Raw genomic sequence first — 14,602 nt, forward strand, 5'->3', positions numbered from 1 at the left:
GGGAAAAACTCAGTGTAATTTTTGAATATTTTGTGCAGTAAAACAAGTTCTTCGATCACTGAAAAGAATTTTTAGTGCCCTTCAAGTAAGTAAGTTCAAAATTCTTGAGGTGTTTTTTTTTTTTTTTTGCTACAAAAGAGCAGTTAAGCACTGACTGGGGAAAGCCTCCACCCAATGTGAAAATCTACAAATCATTACTAGGACATTTTTATAACCATTTGAAAGAGGAAGCTGGATAAAATCTAATTGCCATTCAAACATAGGTCCAGATATTGTCCAGGGGAAATGTTAAGATGTTTCCCAGAGTTACATGGAGGGCGAATAGAACAGTGACAGGGTATATGCTCAACAGCCTCAGAAAATTTTCCTCACAGGTATTTCTTTAACATTTCAATCATTTGATCTCTCCTAACATAACTGTTCTCATGTAGAGTCTTCATCATAAGGACATGCAAAGTTTAGGAAAAACAATTTTAGCATCAGGTCCTAAACATAATTTAGTGTCAGGTCTTGATAACAGCTTGACTTCTTCCATGTTTTAATTTCACCTGATAGAGCCAGTTGCTGATGTTTCAAGAGCTTTTCCTTGGTGGGTGTTAAAATATAAGTTACTTTATAGGAATAGTTCTCTACAGGCTCTTCCAAAGGGCTTGTTGTTGTTGTAACAGGGTCAACAATAACTTGAGAAACAGTCTGTTTAGCAGCTGCATAGGCAAGGTTATTTTCTCTACTTTCTTTAGCTAAGAACATTCATTTTGGTTGGTTTGCCTGTATTTTGATTACAACAATTTCAGAAGGGAGCAATAATGCATCTTTCTAACAGACCCACCACTAAAATCCCATTTTTAATCATGTTACCAGAAGATGTTTGAAACCCTCTCTGTTTCCATAACCTTCCAGAATCCAGAATAAATCCAAATGTATATTTCAAGTCTATAAAATGTATTCATATATTTTCTTTTAGCAAGTTTGCAGGCTTGAATAAGAGCAATAAGTTCAGCTTGTTGGACTGAGTTAGCCTCAGAAAGAGGCTGGCTTTCAAGAATTACAGTAGAAGTTGTTGCAGAGTAATCTGCCTGATAAGGAGAGCTAGGAAGTGGTTTTAAATAAGAGCCATCTACAAACAATTCCATATTAAGGTTGTCAAAGAAATGTCCTTCAAGTCACTATGGGAGTTAGAAGCTGCTTGGTTAAGTCTAAACAATGATGGGAAGGACAATCATTCTTACCAGTTTCAGGAAGAACTGTGGCTGTATTTAAAGTAGCCACCATATATAATCTAATATTAGAAGCTTCCAGAAGAAGAACTTCATAAGAAATGAGTCATGTCATAGATAAATGTTGGGTTAAAGCCAAGCTAAGTCAAATAGACACAGCATCCAAACCAAAACTCACTGCCATAAAATGGATTCCAACTCATAGCAACCCCCACAGGGTTTCCAAGGCTGTAAATCTTTGCAGAAGTAGATTGCCTCACATTTCTCCTTTGGAGGAGCTTGTGGCTTTGAACCACTGACCATCTTGTTAGCAGCCAAATGCCTTAACCACTGCATCACCAGAGCTCCTTAGCACAGCATAGGGTACAAAAACATCTGAAAAATTTCATATAACTATATCTGCCATGTTTTCTACTACTTTTGCTGTAGCAGCTACAGCCCTGGAGCAAGGGGAGGGAGCTATCTACAGGGTCTAGATGAAGGGCTATAATAACCCATAGGCATATTTTGTACCCCAAGTTTCTGTGTAAGAGTATCTAATACATTAATAGAAACCTTGTGTACAAAAAGAGAAATATTCAGATGATAGTTTAGGGATCACTAAAACAGGTGTGTTAATCAAAGCTTCTTTCAACTTAGTTATTACCCCTTCATCTTCTGCGGTAAGATAGAATGGATCTCGCGCAGAGGTTTTCAAATATTTGTATAAAGGCTGAACCATGAAAAAGAAGTTAGCAATCCATGCTCAACAATAACCAAAGGGTTCTAAAAATCCTCTTAAGAGTTTCTTTGTTTTAGTTAAAGGGAAGGCTGTGATAGCTTCTTTTCTCTTGGAGTTAAAAAAAAAAAAAAAGGCTTCTGCAGAGATTAAGTGACCTAAGTATTTGACAGAAGTCTGGAATAATTGCAATTTTTCTTTGGAAACTTGATGGAGCTAAACATTTTAATAAAGCTACACTGTCCTCAAGGTAAGTCTGCCAAGAGGTGGAGCAAATAAGTAGATTATTGACATCTTGTAACAAGCTACCTTGTTACATTTAACAATTGCAAAGTTTGTAAATCTGATGCAAAAACTGAGAGAAATACATGGGAGCCTTGGTGAAACCTTGGAGTATGACACTCCAGGTGAAATATTATTTGTCCCAAGTAAAGGCAAATAAATATTGGCTTTAAGGTTCAACACAAATACTGCAAAAGGAGCTACAAAGATCTATGACGGTAAGGCATATTGTGTATTATAGTAATGCATATTTTGTTACATTAGAAAGTAACAAATATGAGTTAGGGAAAACCAAGCATCTAGGAATAAAAATGCCGTTAACTGCACAAGTCCTGAACAGACCTTCAACCTAGGCCATGGGCTTTCTTAACCGGAAGGACAGAGATGTTGCAAGGACAAGTCAAGGGACAATTAACCCTTTAGAAAGAAAATCCTGAATAATAGAAGTTACTCCTTCCTTTTAAGCAGATATCGAGGAATCTTAGGCAAAGTTTTAGATGTGTCTACTACAGACCTCGGCCAATGTCTGCAGAAGTGTTGTTTTTAGGTGCCAATGAGCAGCAAATCAGTTGAAAAAGTCTTTCCTTGGAGGTGTGGACTGCGTCAAATGTATATGAACATTTTGGCAGAGCCATCTTGCTTTTTGCTCTCTCTGGATCCTGTATCATCATCTGACCTTCATTTTTTGGGACTTGAGTCAGCAGCCTGCCATATTGCCTGCTGATTTTGGGATTTATTAGCCTCCACAGCCTATGAGTCAGCATATGGTCTGACCTGATGATCTCGGGTTAGTCACCCCCTGAAGCTACATGAATTAGGAGAAACCCCCAGCCTGACCTCTGACCATGGACTTGGGACTTGCCAGCCTCTACAACTGTGTGAGCCATTACCTTGACTTAAATCTCTCTTTCTTTCTCTCTCAAATATATATACATATTTAAGCTTCACTGATTTTGCTTCTCTAGAAAACCCAGCCTAAGATATTTGGCACTGAAAGTTGTTCTAGAGAAACAAAACAATAAGGATGAGTTTTCTAAACTGGCTCTGAAGTCTGACTAGTTTTTAAAGGCACTGAGGACTCTGCCTCTATTAGTGAAGAGCATGGCACTAATCCATTAAAAGCATTAAAAACAAAAAACACTGCCGTTGAGTCAGATCTGAGTCATAGCACCCTTCCTTGGGTTTCCAATCAAGGTTGTATCACTATGGAAGTAGATTGCCCAACCTTCCTTCCAAGGAGTGGCTGGGGGGTTTGAACCACCAGTCTTCTGGTTAGCAGTCAAATGCCTTAGGCACTGTGCTACCATTAGGTAGCAATGTTAATATTAAAAACATCACCACTTATATGTAGTTCAAGTATTGATGAGAAGTGAAGCTCTGGGTGATTACATTTGATTCTTTTCTGCAATTTTGTCCAAATGAGAAGTATAGGAAAGCTGGTTCATTGTTCTATTTACACTAAATAAAGTGGTGAAAGAAAGAGATGAGCACAGGGCTTCAGAGTCACAAGTGCTGCATAAAAACTTCAAAGCTCCCACTTGAGTCCTGAAAGAAAACTTTATTTTCTGTAGGAACAGAGATGATATTGCCAAAAAACAAACCCAGAGTTTTATCATAATGATGGCTGGATTACAATGCCAATTGAATTCTCAATTTCCAATGGTGTTCTGAAGATTCCCAAGGGCAGCTTGAGAAGGCAAAGTAAAGTATTATAATGAAATGTGCAAAGAACTGGAGTTAGAAAAACCAAAAGGGTAAAAATATACTTGGCATTTCTCAACCTGAAAGAATTGAAGGAAAAATGTAAGCCTCGTGTTGCAATATTGAAGGATTCTATGGGCAAAATATTGAGTGATGCAGGAAGCAGCAGAAAATGATGGAAGGAATAAACAGTCACCGTACCAAATAGAAAGGATCAATGTTCATCTATTTCAGGAGATAGGATATGATCAAAGCCAATGGTATGGAAAGAAATCCAGTCTGCACTGAAGGAACTGGCAAAAAAACAAGGACTCAGGAATTGATGGAATACTCACTGAGATGGTTCAGCAAAAAAATGCAGTGCTGGAGGTGCTTACATATATATAGCAAGAAATTTGGAAGACAGCTACCTGGCCAACTGACTGAAAGAGATTCATATTTGTGCCCATTCCAAAGAAAGGTGATCCAACAGGATGTGGAAATTTTCAGTCTCATTAATATCACATTCAAGTAAAATTTTACTGAAGATAATTTAAAAATGGTTGCAGTAGTATATTGACAGAGAACTTCCAGAAATTCAAGCCAGATGCAAAAGAGGACATGGAATGAGGGATATCATTGCTGATGTCAGATGGATCTTGGCTCAAAGCAAAGAATACCAGAAAGATGTTTACTTGTGTTTTATTGACTATGCAAAGGCATTTGACCGTGTAGATTATGTCAAATTATGGATAACACTGAGAAGAATGGGAAATCCAGAACACTTAATTGTGCTCATGAGGAACCTATACATGAACAAGGAGGGTGTTGTTTGAACAGAACAAGAGAATACTGCACGCTTTAAAATTAAGAAGGGTTTGCATCAGGCTTGTATCTTTTCACCATACTTATTCAACCTGTATACTGAGCAAATAATCCAAGAAGCTGTTCTATAAGAAGAAGAATGTGGCATCAGGATTGGAGGAAGACTCATTAACAATCTGCAATATGCAGATGACACAATCTTGCTTACTGAACATGAAGATGACTTGAAGCATTTACTGATGAAGATCAAAGACTACAGCTTTCAGTATGGATTACACCTAAACATAAAGAAAACTAAAATCCTCATAACTGGACCAATAAGCAGCATTACAATAAATGGAGAAAAGATTGAAATTGTCAGGGATTTCATTTTATTTGGAGCCATAATGAACATGTATGGAAGCAGCAGTCAAGAAATCAGAAGTTAGATTGCACTGGGCAAATCTGCTGCAGAAGACCTCTTTTGAGTGTTAAGAAGCAAAGATGTTTCTTTGAAGACTAGGTGGGCCTAACCCAAGCCAAGGTATTTTCAATAGCCTCATATGCATGTGAAAGGTGGGCAATGAGTAAAGAAGACTGAAGAAGAGTTGATGCCTTTGAATTATGATAATGATGAAGAATATTGAAAATACCATGAACTGCCAGAAGAACAAACAACTCTGTCCTGGAAGAAGTGGGGTCAGAATATTCTTCGGGAGCAAGAATGTCCAGGCTTCATCTCATCTACTTTGGTCACATAGTCAGAAAGGATGATTCCCTGGAGAATGATATCATGCTTGGTAAACTGGAGGGTCAGTGAAAAGAAGATCCTCAACAGGATTGATTGACATAGGATGGCTGCAATGATGGGTTCAAGTATAGCAAGTGTTGTGAGGATGGTGCATGACTGGGCATTGTTCTGTTCTGTGGTACAGAGGGTTGCTATGAGTTGGAGTCAACTTGATGGCACCTAACAACCACAACAAGCACTTATTCTACTACAGTCAATGTTTCAGCTTGAGGTTATGAAAGGATCTAATAGTTTGTCTGGTTCTCTGAAATATGGATTGTGAAGTAGCCTACACTAAATCAAGTTGAAGTACCAGACCTACCTTGGTATATTGTAGATGAAGATATCCAAAGGCTTAAGGAAATTAGCATGTTAGAGTGATTTTATCAGGTTAGACCCATAGTCCCACACATGGAGTGCCCAGAAGATACTTTTTTTTGCCATATTTGTGTGAGAAAAAAAAATTGTGAAGGGGGCCCTAGCTTCCCTGAAGACTGCTGTGATTGCTATTTTATGTAAGTCAGATTTGACAGTGAGAACTCCCCAACTTGAATTAAGACACATAATTACAATGGGGTTGATTGTATCATGTCTGGTACAAGTACAATATTATAATTGTCTTTACTTAAAGATTATGTATGGTTTAAAGGAGCTCTGGTGGCATAGTTCCTAAGGCATTTGATTGCTAACCAAAAGGTTGGCAGTTCAAACCAATCAGCTACTCCACAGAAGGAAGATAGAGCAATTTACTTCCATAAAGATTTAACATCTTGGAAACCCAGTGGGGGCCACTGTAAATTGAATTGACTGGATGGCAGTGGGCTTAGTTTTTAGTTTTATGTATGGTTTAAGGAGATGTGTACAGATGCCAAGTTGACATGGGGTAGACGGTGATGGTTAAAGTTGTGTGTCAACTTGGCTGGGATATCAGTCTCTGATTTGGCAGTTATGATGTACCCATGATAAGATCTGATATAATGTAATCACCTCTGTGATGATATCTACCATGGACAGCCAATAATTAAAAGGAAGTTTTCTTGGGGGTGTGGCCTATATTGACTATATGTGGACATTCTAGTAAAGTTCTCTGGCTTTTTGCCTGCTCTTAATCCTGAATCTGGCTTATCATCATCTGACCTTCTGTTCTTGAGACATGACTGAACAGCCTGCTGTATTGCCTGCTAAACTTGGATTTGTCTGTCTCTGAAGACTGTGAGCCAGCAGTCAGTAGTATGACCTGCTGATCCTGAGTTCATTATTCTCTATAGCTACTTGAGTCAGGAGAAGCCTCCAGCCTGATGCCTGACCATGGACTTGGGACTTGCTCAAGTGTCTACAACCACATGAACCATTTCCTTGAAAGAAATCTCTCTCAGTGACTATACATATGGACCTTGCCAGATGGTATACACAGGAATCAAAGGATGTTCATCTGTGGACAAAGGCAATGGAAAAGTTCAATGTCATTAGTCAAAACTGACTATGGAACAGACCATCAATTGCTCATATGCAAGTTCAAGTTGAAGCTGAAGAAAATGATAACAAGTCCATAAGGGCCAAAATACCACCTTGATTATATCTCACCTGAATTTAAAGATCATCCAAAGAATAGATTTGGCACACTGAACACTGGTAATCAAAGACCAGGCAAGTTGTGGGATGACATTAAGAACATCTCACACACACACACATACACACACACACGCGCGTGTTTCACTGGTTTCTTTCTATACACTATATTTGAGCTCATTCTTGAAGATTATGTCAATTCATCTCATTGAGCATCTTCTTCTTTTTCACTGACCCTCTACTTGACCAAGCATGGTGTCCTTCTCCAGGGACTGCTCCCTCCTAATACCCAAAGTACATAAGATGAAGTCTCATCATCCTTGCTTCTAAGTAGCATTCTGTTTGTATTTCTTTTAAGACAGATTTACTCATTCTTCTGGAAATCTTGGTATATTTAACATTCTTCACTAACACCATAATTCAAAGGCATCAGTTCTTCTTGGTGTTCTTCATTCATTGCCCAGCTTTTGCATGCATATGAAGTGGTTAAAAATACCATGGCTTGGGTCAGGGATATTTAGTCTTCAAAGTGACATCTTTGGTTTTTAACACTTAAAGCATCATTTACAGTAGCATTTTCCAATGCAATATGCCATGTGATTTCTTGACTGCTGCTTCCATGGGTGTGCATTGTGGATCCAAGTAAAATGCAATCTCTATAGAAATAGTGGCCCACAAAATTTTAGTAACCTGACAAATTACTTTAAGGGAAGACACTAAAACACTAGAATTCAGAAGGGCATGCATGTGGCTAGCAGCCTCTTCTATATCTAAGAATGCTCCTTAGAAGCAAGGACGGTGAGACTTTGCCTCTTGTACTTTGGTCATGTTATTAGAAGGAACAAGTCCCTGGAGAAGGATATTATGCTTAGTAAAGCAGATGGTCAGAGAAAAAGAAGAAGAGCCTCAAAGAGATGGACTGACACAGTGACTGCAACCGTGGGCTCAAGCACAGCAATGATTGTGAGGATGGTGCAGGACCACGCAGTGTTTTGTTCTGTTGAACACGAGGCTGGTATGAGTTGAAGCTGATTCAATGGCACCTAACAACAGCATATCTAAGCTCATGTTTTTAGAACTTAAAATTGCAAGCAAACTTAACAATATTCCCCCCATTTCATTAAATTGTAAGTGGAAATTCCATTACATGAAGTGTCCCTTCCTTTAAAATTAACAGAGGTGTCAAGACTTAGTAAAAAGAGGGAGAAATCCTGTATGGGGCTAAGAGATATTGGTACAGGTTGGGAATGAACTAATGTTAGTTCTTTAGTAGTAACTCACACTATTTTTTAAGTCGTTTGACTCCTGGGCAGGTGCTTTTGTAAACACATGGGATTTAAAGCAGACAGGGTAGCTCCTGTTTCAGTGAAAAAAAATCTACAATGTTCTTCATTAACACACATGGTTGTTTCTTCTTGAGGGCTTAGAGCTATCATAGGAAAAGTTCCTGTATTATTCCCAGAGCCCCTTCATTCTGAATCAGGGTATGCAGGACTTGTTGGGAAGGAAACTTCCTGTTCATTCTTTAACTTATTTACTTTTCCAATAGCCAGTTTTTTCACAACTGCAAACAGTTTGAGGTCCATTGGAGGGTTTAACAATTTTGTGGTGGATGCTTGTAGCTGTTGTAATTGTAGGGCTATTGATTTATTTAATTTGCTAGCCTGACCAGTCTGCTTTGTTTCTAAAGTTTTGGCAAGGTCATGAGCTAAAGTAACCAATTTCATAGTGGCAGCAGCCTTCTGATCTAAGTGATGTTTTTTTAACTAAAGATGAAATTTCAGGTTTGAGGATAGATATAAATACAGCATTAAAAGCCTTCTTAGTTCTTTCATCTGTAGGATATAACCCAGAATGTTCCAAAAATTTCTGGAATAATTGGGCATGATAATCATACGTATTTTCCTCCCTATTTCTTGTGCAAGAATAAGCTTTTCTCCCATAGGTTATTGAGGAAAGGTTTTTTTATGGATTGCTTCATGTAATTTTGTACCTCTAGCTCCAGCATGTTGCAAGAGGATTTCAGCTGTTTGGCCTGTATCCAAGGCTAAGTCATCTTGGGGATCTTTCTAGTTAGTACATTCTATCCACAATTTGCCTTCCGCAGGGCCAACTAACATAAGGATTAATTGAAATAAATCAAGCAATCTGGGTTGATAAGCATCAGTGAATATTTTAAATTCTTTAGCAAATTTGTGCAGATCCTTGCATAAATTTGGAAAATTTTTAGCAATGTTATAAAGTTCTGTTCAGGTCAAGGGAATGAAATAAATAATAGAATTCTTTGGATTTTGCCTAGTACCCACTCCAGATTCCAGAGGATGAATTTTAAAGGGCATTTCAGGAATGGGCTTTGGAATTTCTGGCTTTGTATCCTCAGCAGATTCTTCAGGGAGGAAAGGAAGTTCAGACGGAAAGTTTCCAGAAGGGTACAGAGCAATGGCTACCAGCAGAGGGAGCTGCAGCGGGGAAGGGAGGGTAAGGAGCAGAGCTCTGACTTTCTAATTATTTATTTTGCTTACTTAATTCAGAAAATATTCTGCATTAATTCTGTTTAGTCGATTTAGATACAGTACCTTGCTGTGAGATTATTTTACTGTTTTGATGTCTTTTAGAGGTCTCAAAACACCAATCAGAATAAATGTCTCATTGAAACTTCTTAATTTGAGACCCATTCTGTTCTAATTTACTGCACAGAAAAATTAATTTAGGAAGATCAAAGTTTCCCCAAAGTGGCCACTCATCCAGGCTGCCTTTAGTTAAGCCATGCCAAGCAGACAAAAGTAAACACGCTGAAGAACTGAAATGCTTATTCATGTGATGAATGGGAGTTCCAGGAGGAGGCTTGGCATCACTCTTAAATTTGGCACTTCCTGTATTCCCAAGGTAGCATAAGGTTAGCTTGGGAAGCTTTTCAAAAAAAAGGTCAGAGTTTTCGGTTTCTCAAGACCAGATAATATCCCTGTCAAAGGAATACTACAGGGCTTTGGGATGTGGCTTTTTTTTTTTTTTTTTTTTTTAAGGTTCTCATACTCACCCCAGAGGCAGGAAAGGGAGGGGAATGCTGGGGATGACAAAAGCCACAGGATCCAGGTAAGGGGAGGGAGACAGACCCCACCCCAGAGGCAAGAAAGGTAGGAAACTCCGGGAATGACAAAGCAGCAGGATCCAGGTAGCATCCAGGTAAGGGTTAGGGCAGAGAGGTTTCCAACAGCTAAGGGAGATGAACTTTTCTGTCAGTTTGTCATAATGTGATGGCTTGCACATTGTTGTCAGGGTTGAGGCTGTGACACTGGAGTTTCAAACACCAGCAGGATTGCACATGGTGCACAGGTTTCAATGCAGCTTACAGACTGAGGCAGACTAGGAAGAAGGAAGAGGCCATCCACTTCCCAAAAAAACTGGCCAGGGAAAACCTTATGAAAGCAGAGAAACACTGACTGATACATAACTGGGCAACTTTATGAATAGCCCAGAAACATTATCTGATACAGTGCAGGAAGATGAACTCCTTAGGTCAGAAGCCTCTCAAAATATGAGTGGGAAAGAGTTGCCTCATCAGAGTAGAAGCAACCTTAATGATATGGATAAAGTAAAGCTTTCAGGATCTCCATTTGCTGATGTGACATGACTCAAATTGAGGAGAAACAGCTACAAAAACCTCTAATAATCAGAACATGAAATGTACAAAGTATTAATCTAGGAAAATAGGAATTTGTCAAAAATGAAATAGAATGCATAAGATTGATATCCTAGGCATTAGTGAGCTGAAATGGACCACTTTTGACCATTTTGAATCAGACAACCATGTGATCTATGATGCTGGGAATCACAATTTGAAGAGGAATGGTGAGCCATTCTTCATCACAAAGGATTTTTCAAGATCTGTCCTGAAGTACAACACTGTCAGTGATAAGAAAATATCCATACATCTACAAGGAAGACCTGTTAATACTACTATTCAAATTTATGCACCAACTACCAAAGCAAAAGAAGAGGAAACTGAAGATTTTTATCAACTCCTGCAGCCTGAAATTGACCAACCATGCAATCAAAATATGTTAATTATCACTGGTGACTGGAATGCAAAAGTTGTAAACAAAGATGATCACTGGTAGTTGGAGAATTTGGCATTGGTGAGATAATGCTGGAGATCGCATGATAGAATTTTGCAAGACCAATGACTTATTCATTGCAAATACCTTTCTTCAACAACACAAATTGTGGCTATAAATGTGGATGTCACCAGATGGAGTACACAGGAATCAGATTGACTACATCTGTGGCAAGAGGTGATAGAAAAGCTCAATATCTTCAGCCAAAAGAAGACCAGGAGCTGATTGTGGATCAGACCATCAACTGCTCATATACAAGTTCAACCTGAAGTTGAAGACAATTAAAACAAGTCCACAAGAGCCAAAACATGACCTTGAATACATTCCTCCTGAATTTAGAGACCATCTAAAGAATAAATTTGATGCATTGGACACCAATGACTGAAAACCAGAAGAATTGTGAGATGACATCAAGAACATCGTCCACGAACAAAACAAAAGGTCATTAAAAAGATGAGAAAGGAAGAAAGGAACAAAATGGAAGTCAGAGGAGACTCTGAAACTTGTCATTGAATGGAGAGTAGCTAAAGCAAATGGAAGATATGACAAGATTAAAGAGCTGAACAAAAGATTTAAAAGAGGAGGTCAAGCAGAAAAAGCCAGTTACTATAATGAAATGTGCGAAGAGCTGGAATTAGAAAACCAAAAGGGAAGAACATGCCTGACATTTCTCAAACTGAAAGAACTGAAGAAAAAAATTAAGCCTCAAGTTGCAATAGTGAAAGATTCTATGGGTAAAATATTGAATGATTCAGGAAACATCAAAAGAAGATGGAAAGAATACACAGAGTCACTGTACAAGAAATACCTGGCCAATCTTCATCCATTTCAGGAGGTGGCATATGTTCAAGAACCAATGGTATTGAAGGAAGAAATCAAAGCTGCACTGAAAGAATTGGTGAAGAATGAGGCTCCAGAAATTGATGAAATACCATTGAGATGTTTCAGCAAATGGATGCCCCATTGGAGGCACTGACTTGGTTATGCCAAGAGATTTGGAAGACAGCTATCTGGCCAATTGACCGGAAGAGATCCATATTTGTACCCATTCCAAAGAAAGGTGATCCCACAGAATGTAAAAATTATTGAACAATATCAGTAATATCTCATGCAAGTAAAATCTTACTGAAGATAATTCAAAAATGGTTGCAGCAATATATTGGCAGAGAAAATCCAGAAATGCAAGCTGGATTCAGAAGAGGAAGTGGAACAAGGGATATCATTGCTGATGTCAGATGAATCTTGACTCAAAGCAAAGAATACCAGAAAAATGTTTACTTGTGTTTTATTGACTATACAAAGACATTTGATTGTGTGGATCATAACAAATTGTAGATAGCATTGAGAAGAATGGGAAATTCAGAAAACTTAATTGTGCTCATGAGGAACCTGTACATAGACCAGGAGGCTGTCATTTGAACAGAACAAAGGGGCACTGCATGGTTTAAAATCAAGAAGGGAATACATCAAGGTTGTATCATTTCACCATACTTATTCAATCTATATGCTGAGCAAATATTCCAAGAAGCTGGACTATATGAAAAAGAACATGGCATCAAGATTGGAGGAAGAATCATTAACAACCTGTGATATGCTGATGACACAACTTTGCTCACTGAAAGTGAGGATGACTTGAAGCACTTACTGATGAAGATTGAAGAATAGTCTGTGGTATGGATTACATCTCAATATAAAGAAAACAAAACTCCTCACAGCTGGACCTACAAGCAGCATCATGATAAATGGAGAAAAGATTGAAGTTGTGAAAGACTTCACATTGCTTGTTTCTATAATCGACGCCAATGGAAGCAGCAGTCAGGACATCACACCATGTATAGCACTGGGCAAATTGGCTGCAAAGGATCTCTTTCAAGTGCTGAGGAACAAAGATGTCTCCTTGAGAACTAGGGTGCACCTGACACAAGCCATGATCTTTTCAATTGTGTCATATGCATGTGAGAGTTGGACAATGAATAAGGAAGACCGAAGAAGAGTTGATGCTTTTGAGTTGTGGTGCTGGCTAAGAATGCTGAAAGTACCAAGGACTGCTAAAAGAACTAACAAATCTGTCCTGGAGGAAGTGCAGTCAGAATGCTCCTTGGAAGTGAGAATGGCCAGACATCTTCTCACTTACTTTGGTCATGTTATCTGAAGGGACCATTCCCTGGAGAAGGATGTCATGCTTGGTAAGGTGGAGGGTCAACGAAAGATAGGAAGGCACGCAAAAAGATGGCTTGACACAATGTCTGTGGCAATGGTCTCAAGTATAGCAAGGATCTTGGAGCTGGTGCGGGACTGGGCAGTGTTTCATTGTGCTGTGCATAGGGTACCTGTGGATCAGAGACGACTTGAGGCACCTAAGAACAAACGAATAACAACAACATATCCTTAAGCAATGACTGTATGGAACCTAAAACCAAAGGAACTTATGTCTCATTTCAAAGAAACAAATCAAAAGGCAAGAGAAAAACAAATCCTTTAATAAACCCAAAGAACTTCTTATGCAAAGTGAGTAGATACTCAAACCCAAGAGGTATTTTAACTTGCTGCAGCTCCCAGGATCCCATGATAACTAAAGGACTCAAAGGAGTCTGTGGTGGCATCAGGATCCAATTTCCCACTGTCCTGGAGGCTGTGGAAGCAAATTCATCTTCACAGTCCCTTTGTGGTCACAAAGAAATATAGTGAATCATCAGACTTACATTCTGCTAGAAATAAAAACAAACTGTTTTATTGAAGGATAAAAGTTTGTCAAAACTGGGAGACATAGACATTCAGGCAGAATGTTGCTGTGTGTTCTAAATTTCAGGGAGAACAGTGAGATTTTATCAGGTGGAGCAAACAGAGGGCATGGGGTGCTGGGGGAAGCACAAGAGAAGGAAAAAAGTTACAAGAAGTCATCAAACTACAAACTTCTATAACATTGATCTCTAGCCTAAAATTAATCTCTCACTTCTTGGAATACCTATGACCAGACATTCTTTTCAGCATCAGCAATATACTCGGGAATAACTGAGTCAACTTTCTGCATGTTTGCCACTTCCTCTTATCTTAAGTTAATAAGCTATAAAAATAAATAAACCAAACTTACTACTGTTGAGTCAGTCCTGACTCATAGTGACCCTTCCTTGGGTTTCTGAGATGGTATCTCTATGGAAGTAGATTTGAAAAGCCAGCTTTCTGGTTAGCAGTCAAATGCCTTAGGCACTATGCCACCAGAGCTCCTTCATAAGCTATACTTTTACATATTTACAAAGAGTCAGCAGAAATGGAGCAAAGATCTCAGTAAATGAAGTCTAATTTGGGGAAGCCAGGAAATTAGAACTGAGACTTGGTTAATTGGTGTCTGCTTCATCCTGGTTACAGAGCTACAATATAATTATAGGGCTTCTTCTTTACTTAATATTATCAATTTTATTTCCTAACC

This window comes from Orycteropus afer, unplaced genomic scaffold, assembly GCF_000298275.1.
Source record: "Orycteropus afer afer isolate SDZICR_OR568_19922 unplaced genomic scaffold, OryAfe1.0 scaffold00031, whole genome shotgun sequence".
In the NCBI taxonomy this organism is placed as follows: Eukaryota; Metazoa; Chordata; class Mammalia; order Tubulidentata; family Orycteropodidae; genus Orycteropus; species Orycteropus afer.